This window comes from Chenopodium quinoa, unplaced genomic scaffold (genome assembly GCF_001683475.1).
Source record: "Chenopodium quinoa cultivar QQ74 unplaced genomic scaffold, ASM168347v1, whole genome shotgun sequence".
In the NCBI taxonomy this organism is placed as follows: Eukaryota; Viridiplantae; Streptophyta; class Magnoliopsida; order Caryophyllales; family Amaranthaceae; genus Chenopodium; species Chenopodium quinoa.
In genome coordinates this window covers 7,621,062-7,633,380 of record NW_018745410.1, presented here as the reverse complement: position 1 = coordinate 7,633,380, position 12,319 = coordinate 7,621,062, and positions in this window count along the sequence as shown.

The following is a 12,319-nucleotide window of genomic DNA, read 5'->3' as shown; positions in this document are numbered from 1 at the left end:
TTGCTACATATGTTTTGCCTTGACTTTTTGTTGTTTATTAAACCGATTACAAGCTGATTTTCCCAATTGGTTACTAGCCTCAAGCTTGGCTTGGGGGAGATATTAGTTAGTGATGTGAGGGAGTTTTGGTGTGGTTTTTATTTGCACAATTGGGGTGGATATGAGGAGTTGTTTTGTTCTTGATTGTGTTTTATTTTTGATGATCTTGAAAGTTAAACTATCTTGAAAAAAATAAAATTTAATGATATGAAGAAAAAGAAGTTCAAAGAAAAAAAATAGAGAAAAAAAAGTGTACTTCAAAAGAAAAAAAAAAGGAGAAAATTTTTATTAAAAAAAGAAATAAATAAATAAAAAAACGTTATATGTTCAAATGTTCTAAGTGAGGTTGATCAATAGAAATAAAAAAATTGGAAGTTGAGTTTCAATAAAAAATAAAGTTTGTTATTCACTCAAGTTTTACATTGTTTTATTTTTATGAGTGATTAATTGTAAGTGTTGGGAAGTATTGTTATGAATAGAGTTGTATTCGGTGAATTTTAGCTGGAGTTGAGTATTTTTGAGTTGGTTGGTCATTACTTGTTTTTGACCTTGGGTTTTATTAGGATTTGGCTCCCTTAAGCATGGCTTTATTCTCATATTTTCCAATATTTATCCTATCTTTTACCCTAACCTTACATTACAAGCATTAAAGACCTTCCGACCTTTGTGCATAGAGTTGTGTGAATTTGAAATTTGTTATTTATCAATGCAAATAATGATTTGACATATTCCGAGTCGACTATTAGGTTGAGTGCATGTTTTCTTAAACAAACAAAAGCGTGAGTTGGGAGGGCATTGTTCACATAAAGGGATTGGGATGAAGAGTGATCGAGTACATCTTTTACTCGCCACATAAATGAGAGTTGAGTGTGTGAGAACTAGTCTTGAATTCTATATGTTCTTGTTGTTTGCTCTATTTGACAATTTTTAGGGAGAATGAGTGATTGGATGGATGAGATTGGTTGATGTTGATGCATGCTTGTTAGATTTTCCTTGAAATGGTTGCTTTTGATTTTGATTATTTAAGGTGAGGCATGTTTTATGTATACATTGATGAGCTCTTTGCAAAGGTTTGGCTTGGGGGAGTTTGATATGTCTATTTTATATAGTATTTTACCCCCGTCCTTTGGTTATAATTGGTAGTGTTTTTGGCTCTTTAGAGCCGCTTTTATTACTAATTGGTGTTTTCTAGTGTTTTCGTAGTTTTGGTTGAGTTTTGTAGGAAATTGCACATTTGGAGCTTTATCCTGGAGTTTTTTATGAAGCAACCACGAGCATTGGAGGAGCATGACCACTTTTTGTAGCCCAAGGCCGATTAGAGTCATCGAACCGGTGATTAAGGGCTCGATGCATGAGACATCAATGCATCCGGACTCATAACCATGGACCCTCTTTGCCTAACCCTTATCCTTAAACTTTAGAGAACTAGAGCCGTGGTTAGGATGCAAACTCATTGCATCATATTGTGCTTACTTCACTACTTGTGCATCTTTGCTTGTGCATATTTACACTAACCGTTTGTTTGACTTGTTTGAAAGTTTAAATAAACTAATTAATGACTATATAGGACTTTGCTTAATTACTTAATTAATTAATATGAATGATAACCAGAAGTTAGATAATAAGAATCTGCTAACTTCATGGCATGATCGTTTGGGTCATCCTGGTACAGGAATGATGCACAGGATTATAGCAAATTCAGTAGGACATTCAATTAGGAATGTCAAAATCCCTCAATCAGATGAATTAACATGCTCTTCATGTTCACTTGGCAAATTAATAATAAGGCCATCTATGAACAAAATTGCTACTGAATCTCCAACATTTTTGAGATGATTCAAGGAGACATTTGTGGACCAATTAATCCTGCATGTGGACCATTTCGATATTTTATGGTATTAATTGATGCCTCAACTCGATGGTCACATGTAAGTCTCTTATCCAGTAGAAATGTTGCTTTTGAAAAACTTCTTGCTCAAATTATTAAATTAAGAGCACAATTTCCAGACCATACAATAAAAAGAATAAGGCTTGACAATGCTGGGGAATTTACATCCCAAACATTTAATGATTATTGTATGTCGATTGGAATTGTTGTAGAACATCCAATAGCTCATGTTCATACACAAAATGGACTTGCTGAGTCATTAATTAAGAGACTACAATTGATTGCAAGGCCATTATTGATGAGATCAAAATTGCCTTCATCTACTTGGGGTCATGCCATAATACATGCGGCAACTCTAATTAGATTGAGACCAACTGCTTATCATAAGTTCTCACCAATACAATTAGTTTTTGGTCGAGAACCTAATGTCTCACATCTAAAAAATTTTGGTTGTGCGGTATATGTTCCTATTGCTCAACCCCAACGAACAAAGATGGGTCCACAAAGAAGGCTGGGAATTTATGTTGGGTTTGAATCACCCTCCATAATTAAATATCTTGAACCAATGACCGGTGATTTATTTACGGCTAGATTTGTCGACTGTCATTTCAATGAGACAGTATTCCCAGCCTTAGGGGGAGAGAAAGTGGACCCGCGAAAGAAAGAAATAGAAATCATTTGGAATGCAACACAATTGTCAATGTTTGATCCACGAACAAATATGTGCGAACAAGAAGTTAAGAAAATTGTTCATTTACAAAGCATTGCAAATCAGCTGCCTGATGCATTTATAGATGCAAAGAAAGTGACGAAATCACATATACCAGCTGAAAATGCACCTGCACGAATCGAAATTCCATCTGGTGATAAAACCACTGAAAATGAATCTCTAGCACGCCGAAAGCGTGGAAGACCACTTGATTCAAAAGATCTAAACCAAGAAAACTAAAAAGACCCGATGAGATCAACAACATTCCCCTTACGGAAGATCAAGAAAATATAGATGAGAATAAAGAAAAAGATGATAATCCGAAAGGGGATGAACAAGATGACCATGACATCGATAACAATGAAACTTCAATAAATTTTGTTTCTACCAGGAATTATTGGAATAGAAATGATGTTATCGTAAATGTAATATTTGCATATTCCATAGCAATTGAAATGGAATCTGACGAAAATGATAGTGAGCCAAGAACAGTGGAAGAATTTCGTTGCAGGCATGATTGGCCAAAATGGAAAGAGGTAATGCAGACAGAGTTAAAGTCACTCGAAAAACGAGAAGTATTTGGAAAAATAACCCTTACACCAGAAGGTGTAAAGCCAGTTGGATACAAATGGGTATTTGTGAGAAAATGAAATGAGAAAAATGAGGTTGTTAGGTACAAGGCAAGACTTGTAGCCCAAGGGTTTTCTCAAATTCCATGGATTGATTATGAGGAGACATATTCTCCCATAGTTGATGCAACTACGTTAAGATTTCTGGTAAGCTTGACAGTCTCAGAGGGACTAAAGATGCGATTGATGGATGTAGTGACCGCATATTTATATGGGTCACTGGATACAGACATTTATATGAAAGTCCCGGGTGGACTAAAATTACCAGAAAACCACAAGCCTAGACATTTGCTTTCCATAAAATTAAAAAGGTCACTTTATGGATTGAAACAGTTTGGAAGGATGTGGTATAATCGTCTTAGTGAATACCTTATGAAAAAAGGGTTCAAGAATAATCAAATCAGTCCTTGTGTTTTCATTAAGAGATCACAATCAGGGTTTGCAATTTTTGCAGTTTATGTTGATGACTTGATTATCATTGGACTCCAAATGAACTTGAAAGAACTGCAAAATACTTGATGAAAGAATTTGAAATGAAAGACCTTGGATGAACTAAATTTTGTCTTGGACTGCAAATTGAGCACTTAAATAATGGTATTCTTGTCCATCAGTCTAACTACACTGAAAGAGTGTTAAAATGTTTTTTCATGGACAAAGCGACCCCAACAAACACCCCGATGATTGTCCGGTCTTCGAATATGAAATATGATCTATTTAGACCCCGAGAAGAAAACGAGGATGTCCTTGGTCCTGAAGTACCATATCTAAGTGCAATTGGGGCTCTAATGTATCTAGCTAACAATACTAGACCAGACATAGCTTTTTCTGTGAATTTGTTAGCCAGGTTTAGTAACGCACCAACGAAGAGACACTGGAAAGGAGTAAGACACTTACTACGATATCTACGAGGAACGAAAGATCTTGGTTTGTTTTATCAATCAAGGCAAGATGCCACCCTCATCGGATATGCAGATGTTGGATATCTATCAGACCCACAAAACGCCAAGTCACAAAATGGATATATGTTCACCTATGGTGGAACTACAATTTCTTGGAAATCAACAAAGCAAACCTTAACTGCGACATCATCAAATCATGCTGACTTGATTGCCCTTTATGAAGTAGGACGTGAGTGTGTATGGCTAAGGTCAATGATCGACAATATCTAAGAAGAATGTGGGATGAAAAAAGTAACTGAAAATACAGCCATCATTTACGAAGACAATACTACATGTATCGCACAAGTAACTAAAGGATATATTAAAGGTGATAGGACTAAACATATATCCCCAAAACTGTTCTTTACACACGATTTGCAGGAGGGGAAGATAAATGTCCAACAGATACAATCATCTGATAATCTTGCAGACTTGTTTACAAAGTCCCTACCTTTGAAGAGTGTTGAGCGGTTGGTCCACAAGATTGGGATGCGTCGTCTTCATAAACTATGTTAAAATCAGGGGGAGCATTATATACACTGTACTCTTTTTCCCTTCGAGCAGGTTTTTATCCCAATGGGTTTTTCTTGACAAGGTTTTTAATGAGGCAGTACACTACAACATATAATAGAATTTTTTTTTTCTTAGCAAGATCTTAATAAGACAACATTTACTCAGTTTTGTGTGGGCAGGGAGTGTTATGAAGTAACTTGTGTGAGTGCCACACAATTATTTGGTCTTCTTGAATTGGTCATCACCATTAAATGCATTACCAATATTTTCCAAACCTAGTAACCTATATGTATGACTAATGTATATCTAGTAGTAGCATGTTTCTACTATAAATACATGGTGAAATGCACTTGCAAATTCACCCATTCTCATTTTCATATGTAGTGCGATAATATAACAGATAGTAAAATACTTCTTTAGCTCTCTCTCTATATATAATTCATAACATTTTTTTTATTTTTTTTATTTTTGTATGTTTTACTTTTCAATGATCAGTATTTTGGAGAATTTTTTTTCATATTACTCTTTTATTTCTAAGATCTACTTTCTTTCTCATTCTCACATTCAAGGTTTCACAGAGTTTTTTATATAAAGTTGCGTATCAAATAACAACAATTAAGTGACTATTAATAAAAATTTGTATTTGCAGTGGTCGATTATTATTACTTATAATATTAGTATTTCGTAATTGAGATTTTTTCTAGGACCAATTTTAAGATCTTGCACAGGGCTCCGAAATTCTTTGCCCCGCCCCTGCTAAGAACATTTACGTGTCACATAAACAAGAAAGTAGAAATGGAGAAATGATGTATTTGATGGTACATAATATGACCATTCTTAAATATTTAAAAATTAACATTAGTACCGCTGAGATGTGAAATGTATCATTGTTATTACAGTATTACTGAAAATAGTTTAAATTACACTAAAGATTGTTACAATGGTATACATTTGAAGCTAATATATGCACCACTAGGTTGTGAAATTATGACATTGGAGTGTAATGGTATAATAGTAGTTGTAACGGTATTAAAATGACTATAGTGGTCCAATTAAACCTAAAAATTAAAGTGATAATATATGGTCTCATCACCTTTTTGTTGTACTAAGTTACCATTATGCCCCTGTTATGTACCAATAAGTACATAATTTTCCTCCCTTTAAAATGCCTCCACATAAACCCCCTCAATACGCCATGTGGCTCTCCTTTCCATTTGTTTTTCATTGCATGTCATGCACAAAAAAAATAAAAAATAAAAAAAATCTCCTAGAACACAACTTCTAGAACTAAGTAGAACTAAGTGTCTTACCATTTGTTTTTCATTTCATGTCATGCACTTCAAAAAAAAAGAAATAAATAAAAAAATAAAAATAAGGAAATTTAGAAAATAACACCTGAAAAAAGACAAAATTTTGTTTTTAACACCACAAATTGTCAAAGTTTTATTATAACACCACTTAAAAAAATTAAATTTTGGTTTTACCACCTAAATGGTTAAGACGTTAGAGAGACTGTTAGTGGGCCCCACTGTAACGGTATTTTTTTCAAATATTTCTATATAGTTGCAATATCCTACAAACGCATTCAATTGATGATACGTGTAGACAAAATTAGAGCTCAAATTTTTCTAATCAACAATCAAATTGGTAATTTTGTCTGCTATAAGCATCATTCTTCACGGAAGCAAGAATTGACCTAAGGTAATTGCATCAATATGACTACAGAAAACCCTAATTTGCTGAAGAATTGGTAATTGGTATGAAAACCAGTCCATGTTGTTAAATTAATTGCATAATTCAGTTATGTTGTGTAAGTAATCATGTAATTCGTACTTATTTCATCATAATAGTGTGTTAATTGTTTTCATATTTGGGGAAAAATGAATTTAGGGTTCATCGAAAAATCGAATTGGGGGTTTTGGTTTTTAGGATTAATTGTTAGATTTTCTTGGTGCAGTTGTTTGTTTCTTCATACTTTGAATGGGTTTTTGTTAATGTGGATTGCATAATGATGCAGATGTCTGTCATAAGTTCCTCTCCTTCAAGAGAGAAGAAGTGCAAGTGTGGAGTACCCTTTGCGAGGCTCACGAGTTGGACAAGGGAGAACCCAGGAAGGAAGTTTAGAACATGCAAGTTTTATGATCCTGTAACTGAGAGCAGAGGCTGCAAAGCTTTTGAATGGGTTGATGAACCCGATGGGACAGCCTGGCAAACAGAGGTCATCAACAACTTATTGTTGGACAAGAAGCTGTTGAAGGGAGAAATTACTGACTACAAGAGGGAAGTTGATGATCTTGGTGGACAAATGAGGTGTCTGCTCAATGAAGTGGACAGCCTGAAGATGAAATGTAAGGTATTAAACTCAGACAGGAAGAAGATGAACAGAGAGATGAATGGAAGGAATGGAAGATCAGAGCACTCTGTTCTTTGTGTTGTTGTTGGGATTAGTTTTGTGATGATGGTGATGCTAATTATTGGTGGGTTAATAATGATTAAAATGTAATTTATCCTAAGGCTTGAAGAGTTTTAGCACTCTATTTGTAATGGTTTAGTAGTAGCATTGAACCACATTAATGTACTCAATTACTTTTGTCAACTATGTTCCATAATTTGTCAAGTATTCAACTACTTGCATTGCTCAAAATAAGCTTACTTTCATTGCTCAAAATAAGCTTACTTGCATTTCTTATCTAATGTACTCAATTTAAATGTAATATATGCAACTATGTTCCATAATTTGTCAAGTATTGAAACAAAATGAGCAAATTACTTGCATTGCTTAACAAAATGAGGTTTTTCAAAACTAAAACCAAAGTTGAAATTGATCAAAATAAGCTTTCAAAGCTTACACCAACAGTACCAGTTCAAAGTAGAACCTAAAATTGTTAAATATTGTCTACTGCATCATAATGTTCAAAACAACAAACACAAAAGAGTCTAGGTGGGAAACTAGTTACAACACTTAGTTCATTGAGTCAAATTTACATCCTTGACAGTCTGCAGCTTGGATCTTCTTGTCTGAACCCCAGTTTGCCTCACTGTTTCTTTTCCTCTGGGTTCAGGTTGACTTGAAGAAGGGGTGGTATGTTGGCTGGACATTTGCTTGGTTGGTTGACTACTAGAACCTTTCCTCTTGCTCAGTGGTTCACAGCCTGGTTGTTCTTGGGGGAAAGTTATGTTTGCAATGCTGCCTGGACCAGCCCCTATTGCACTATGTGTTCAGCATAACAGAAAAGGGAAAAGGTGAAGATGCTACAACTATTTTAAAAAAAAAACAAAATGTTGTTGTAAAACAATTTTAAAAGGCTACCTTTTGAGCAACTCTGATCTCACTCTTTTTCCTCTGCTGAACTACCCATGGTGAATTTAAAGTGGTCTCCCTGCAGATTTTTGCTCACTTGGTTCAGGAACACTAGGCTGCTTGCAAGTCTTGGCATAGTGGCCGAATCCACCACAATTTTTGCATTGATTCTTCCTTTTCTTTCCTTCTTTTTTCCCCCCTGTTGCAGAACTTCCCTCTCCAGGCTCCAGCTTCCTTTTCTTGGATTTTGGGCCTTCCAGGTTGCACCTTAAAGGCTGGTGGTTGAGGCTCTCTCATTTTAACCCTGTCCCAATGCTTTAAGGCCTGGCATTGGTTGAATCACAGGCTCATATGCTGCTCTGTAGGTTGCCATACTGTAATAGGGGCTCACATATTGCTCAGCATCACTTCTTAGATCCATTATGCAGGCAAAGGCATGAACACAAGGCAGGCCTGTCAACTGCCAGTGATTTCAAGAACAGGTGAAGTTTCTTAAGTCAACAAGAACTTGGTCATCCTTGAGCTGCACTTCATAAGTGTCATCCCTGGCAGCTTGAATAATGCAATTCCTAGCCACATAGCTCATCCTTGGAAACAACTTATGAACATAGGGAGTCAAGTTGCTTCTGATTTCCTTAGAGTCCTCCCATTTCTCATTGTTTCTCCTCATCATGTACCTCCTCATCCATTCCATTTGGGTGAGGATTGGTTTGTCTCTTGCATCTTTAATAACTGCATTAAAGGTCTCACACATGTTGTTTAGTAACATGTTGGACCTGCAGTTGTCACTGAATGCATGTCTGCACCAGTGTTTAGTGGGGATCTTGGACAAGTAATCATAAGCATCCCCATCAAGCTCCTTAATTTCATTCATTGCTGTTTCATATTCAAGCTATGGACATAACAATAACAGTGTATTCAACTGTTGCAGAATATGAATAGATAAATGAAAAAAGCAAGAGTGTGATCAATTACCTGTGTTGTTGCCCTTGCAGCACTCCAAAAAAGTTCCTTGAACACTGATCCAGTGAACTTCAGCTTGAAATTTGCCCAAATATGCCTAACACAGAACCTAGTTTCTGCATTAGGCACTACTTGAGCAAAAGCTTCCACCAATCCCTGTTTTGCAGCATCCAAATACACCAATCATTATTCAAATTTAATTAAATGCAGAACACAATAAATACAAGAGAGATACAAACATTTTTACCTTCTGCCTGTCTGACATGAAGGTGAAACCTGCACCATCTGAACTTCCAAGTGTATTCATCAATGAATCCAAGAACCACACCCATGTCTCCTTGTTTTCTGCCTCACAAGTTGCCCAAGCTATAGGGTAAATGTTGTTGTTCCCATCTTTAGAGACTGCTACTAAAATCTTCCTGGGTAAGCTCCTTTCAAGTGACAGCCATCCACCCCAATAATTGGCCTACAACTATTCAAGAATCCATCCTTCAAAGCCCTCAAACACACAAACATTCTCAAAAACAAGGGTGGCTCAGGCTGGTCAATTCCATCTATAACTACATTACAACCAAACCTTGGGTTGTATTTCATTACAGCCTATCCATAATCCCAGACCCTTGCATATTGCTCCCTTGCAGAACCAAAAATAATCAGCTTAGCCCTACATCTAGCCATCCAACACCTAAAGTAGGTCACTTGAACTCCCAAATCTTGAAGAACCCTATCTCTGATCTGCTTAATCTTCCATGTAGGGTTACTTCTGAACTCCTCAAGGTACTTCTCTGCAATGAATTTTGCAGTCACCTTCTTGTTCTCCCTGCTTCTCACACATTTGTGCTTTAATCTCATGCTCTTAATTTGCCAAGTCTCCTTCCTAACTAACTTTCTAGCATGTATCTTGAAGTTGCATCTCACTCCACCCTTGCAAATACAGGCAGGCATCCTACTTGTCTTTGTCTGATACTTACATCCACATCTGTTCTTACATTGAATAGTAATCCTACTACTATCATTGTGTAAGAAGTAGTATTCATACCTATTCTCAATTGCATGCACTCTAAGGGCTTTCCTCAACACTGAAGCACTGCTAAAATTAAGTCTGTTTACAAGAACTACAGGCCTTGTGAAGTCAGTTTTCTCATTAAACCAAGGATTGTTGTTCTCTTCATCTGATGAACCATCTAGGCTCCTAAGCTCATCTGACTCTCCCTCAAGTTCTGCCTGCAGCTGAACCTCACTCACATCCAAGTTCTCATTCAGCCTTGACCTAGGATCCTTTGTAATCCCCTGGTCATGTACATCCAGTTGCTTCCCAAGACTCCTATTTACCTTGTCCAAAATCTCTTCAGAATTTTGTATAAACCACCTCTCATCCCCACTATCATACTCCTCATCACCAGGCTCCCAAGTTATATCAATGTCACTCCTTTCAGTTGAAGAATACCCCTCCTCACTCCCAGATTCACTGCCCTCACTAACATCCTCAAAAACCAAACCCTTGGCTACAGATTTCTTTTTCCCCTTCCCCTTATCCAACACCTTCCTACTACCACCTACCCCTTCACTCTTTACTGTCCCCTTCCCCTTATCTAAGACCTTACCACTACCAGCTACCCCTTCACTGTTTTCTATCCCCTTACCCTTATCCTGCCTAGATCTAGGTTTAGGAGGAGATTCATTTCTTTCACTGAGCTTAGGATCAATTTTGTTAAGTCTTGGGCTCTTCCTGACTTGTACAGGCTTTCCTGTACTCTTCCCCTTTCTCTCATCCTTTTTTGGAGTGGATTGGGCCTCATAAATGGGCCTTAAAGTTTCATCAGCAGTCACAAACACCTCAACATACCCTTCCACACCCACTGTTTCTAATAGCCCCTTAACCTCCTCTTCATTAACTAACTCCCTCCTACCTGTGTTAATGGTCCTCCCTCTTTGTTTATACCACAATCTGTAATTTGGTGGGACATGAACATTATAATTATAAACCCATGCACAGCAGCTTCCCTCAAATAAGGCACATCTATCTTGTCCACTACCACATCCCTCCTCTAGTTACATAATCCACCACACTAGCAAAGCAAATGTTTTGTTTTGGACACTCTTTTGGGAACAAAAGCACCCCCCACTCTGAATACTATATCAATTAATCTTGCTTGGTTGTTGGCCATTTATCTATGCAATAAACAGGTACAATGCAAGTCAACACAAGACAACATTTCTCAACACAATTACACAGTCAAACAAATGCTTTAATCAAGAAAAGACAGCATATTTAACACAACATATGTACAAACCAGTCAACATGTCACAATAATCAACTAAATAATTAAACAAAAAAGCTAACCAATTACACTAGTTCAACCATAAAATACTCACACACAACTTTAATTATATGTTCGCACAGTACACAAAGTAATTCATACCCAATTTTTTCATTTTTTAGGGTTCCTATTTTTTTCCCCAAAATACCCTACATTCCTCATGAAAATGGCATAATTAACTTCAAAACTTGTTGAAAACTACTTTATAGGGTTCGAAAAGTACCTGTTTTGGAATCTTGCTGTTGTTGCTGTCAGAATCCGCGAAAGATCCAAGCTTTTTTTGGTTGAAAATGGCTGACGACTTCACGCTGAGTTGTTTCGCCCCAATATTGACACCTCCCTTCGCAATTCAATTTCTCAACCACACATTCCAACTTAGGGTTTGAATTGTCTCCTGAATTTTGTTTGTTGAAGAATTAAGGATTCGAATTCAATGAAGGAGGAGTAGTTGAGCATTCAATTGTAGGAGAGAGAATCGTATTTGGAGGGTAAACTAACTTGTGGGACCCACATCTAATTTTCGTTACAGATTCTATTATCCGGTGGTAAAACCAAAATTTAATTTATTTTAAGTGGTGTTATAATAAAACTTTGAGAATTTGTGGTGTTAAAAACAAAATTTTGTCTTTTTTCAGGTGTTATTTTCTAAAATTTCCTAAAAATAACTAAAAAAACTCTCCTCAAGATTAGAATACACAACTTCTTCTAGAACTAAGTGTCTCACCACCAAGCTACGTGATTTTTTAAGTAATCTTTTGAATACAAAATATTAATATGTACCGAATAACAATATAAACAGCAAATTTTATTGCAAGAAAATTGAATCATAAATTACAACGTATACTATAGCAGTTCTATGTAATAATCCAATCCGAGACATCGTCCGAGCCCTAAAACTAGTTCCGAATCGAAAAGGCTAACAATTTCTTCAATATTTTTGAGCAACGGAAATAGCAGGGAAATCTGTTATTGTCATGCGAAACATATATAAATTTAGTCCTGAAATATTGCCCTCATG